This window comes from Aplysia californica, unplaced genomic scaffold (assembly GCF_000002075.1).
Source record: "Aplysia californica isolate F4 #8 unplaced genomic scaffold, AplCal3.0 scaffold00294, whole genome shotgun sequence".
Lineage (NCBI taxonomy): Eukaryota > Metazoa > Mollusca > Gastropoda > Aplysiida > Aplysiidae > Aplysia > Aplysia californica.
The window spans coordinates 423,882-426,087 of NW_004797564.1; the positions used below are offsets into that span (position 1 = coordinate 423,882).

A 2,206-nucleotide genomic window follows, 5' to 3' on the forward strand; every position below is an offset into this window, starting at 1 on the left:
TTGCCGCCAACTTTCAACTCTGTAGCTGTCGTAGTTTTATGGGAAAAGTGACACATGTGTTTCCAAGTTGCCAAACATATAATAGATGTACGTCTTTATGGAAGTCTCCAAATATTTTAACCAAGTATTTTGTAAATCCTTTACTCTTTTGGCGTAAAGATTGGAAAGTTCGTCTGCAAAGCAAAAAGTTTTTGTTTGTTTGTTTGTTGTTGGTTTTTTCCACCTGAAACTGTAAGCCTACGATTTTTTATTTATCAAAACCTAAGATCTTTTGTTATACTCTTCGGAAATACTTTATTTATTTAGAGTATTGTTTGGATGAAAGCGTTCAGGAATCTGAGTGACAGTGATTTGGGAATAGAAAACCCATATATTTGTTTTACAAGCGACATCGGTGGCCAAACGATGTACCCTTATTGGTTAAACGAAAAATAAACACACAAACATAAAAGAACTAGTGGTAACAGCTTTGTTGGGCGTGCTCGAAGTAAAACTCAGCAAAAATCGATTCAGGTTATGTAAGCTGAGCTTTTTATGTAAATAATGAACCTCTATGTCCCTTTGGCCTCCTCTTTGGCATGGTTGGTATGTTGAAGACAAGGGACACGATATTGCTTTAGAATACACGTAGACAGTAGACATGGTAAATGGTCACAAAGCATCACTGTTGCTAGTGAGTGGGGGTGGGGAATTGGGGGGGGGGGGGAAATAATCCGTCATATTTGAAATGAGAAAGCAGCAGGAAGATAAACGATAAACCGGTTAATGACCAAGAAGAGACCTCTCACCGCGTATGTTCTTTAAATGTAAATTGTATACTTTAATGTCCCTTTTCCCCATTCGCTGACCGGCAGAAATTAGGCTATTATGGAGATTTGTCTTTAGGAGACAGATAACCCGGGCTTCAATGCCGTACTTAGAGATAAATATAAGTACGGTTTATGGGGTTTCGGTTAACAAAATTATCTCAACACTAAATAGTACCAGGCTAGACTTACCTTTAAGCTCCTAGTCGGAAGAGGTCAGTTGAGAACACGTTTCAGTCACACTGCAATCTCCGCGAAATACTATCCGAATCCATTATCGTCTGTGCTTGTTGTTCCAATAACAATATCCTCAAATATCCCAGGTTCGCGACCAGTTCCAACAATATCCTCGAATATAATTTTACATTCGCGACAAGTTTTAATGATAATAATTATCCTTGAATATTTTATTAAGTCAAGTTCGCGACCAGTTCAAAATTATAAAATATCCTCGGATAACATCTCAAGTTCGCGAACAGTTCAAACATTGATACAGTATCCTCGAATAATATTTTAAGTTTAAGAACGGTTCACGTAGGCAGTGGTAGACAGAAGACACCACACAGTAAGCGGGATGTCACACAGCGATGCACCTCAACACGTCGAAATGAAGGAAAGCAAAGCTATCGGAGCTTCGAATCCGACAGTGAGAGGTCCCGCTAGCTGGATAGTGGGGCTGGGCAATGAGTCGCTTTAGCAAAATCCGGATTATATGTTAGTTCATCTCTTCGGCAAATAATAATATGCTTTGAACCGCTTCGGCAAATGGGTTAGAATCACTTCGACAAACGGGTATTGGTATCACTTCAACAATTGGGTGCTCCCACTTCGGCAAACGGGTCAGGAAAGAGAGTTAAGAGTCTGATTTCGGATAATGTTTCATTGACAATTATCCGATTAACAGATATTTTATCCGGATTTTGCCCACCTCTGCTGGATAGTGTAGACCAAGAGGGGGGAAACGTTACCGCGAATACAGGACGGGGGTTTTGTTGTCTGTCATACTGTCATTATATCCACTGACATAGCGCTAGCTAGATCTAGCAACACCACGCGCTTTACTACCCTTTTATTATGGTTGCAATGGGGCCGAGAATCGTAAAAATATATTAAAATCATAATAAATAATTATGATAATGATAATGCCATGCGGGTGTTTGGCGGGTGCTTCGTGGATGTCTGGTCATTTCGTTTACGTTCATTCACCTTTCCCGGGGTGAGTGCAGAAAGGGAAAGTCAGACAGGCAGGCAGTCAGGAAGACAAAAAGACTGACAAACAGATGGACTGAGAAGAGGGAGGGAGAGAGAGAGAAGGAGAGAGAGTGGGGAGAAGGGGAACGACAGACACAGAGAAACAGAGAGCGAGAGAGAGAGAGAGAGAGAGAGAGAGAGAGAGAGAG

General features: G+C 40.9%; 1 protein-coding gene across 1 annotated transcript in view; it reads right to left on the reverse strand.

Moving 5' to 3' along the window:
* LOC101864309 (kin of IRRE-like protein 2) overlaps positions 1-1,436 on the reverse strand; it is a 366,594-nt gene extending 365,158 nt beyond the window's left edge. The window contains exon 1 of the mRNA XM_035970615.1: positions 999-1,436. The gene's annotated coding sequence lies outside the window, so the exon portion shown is untranslated. The remainder of the gene's footprint in view (positions 1-998) is intronic.
* Between the last annotated feature and the right edge of the window lie 770 nt (positions 1,437-2,206).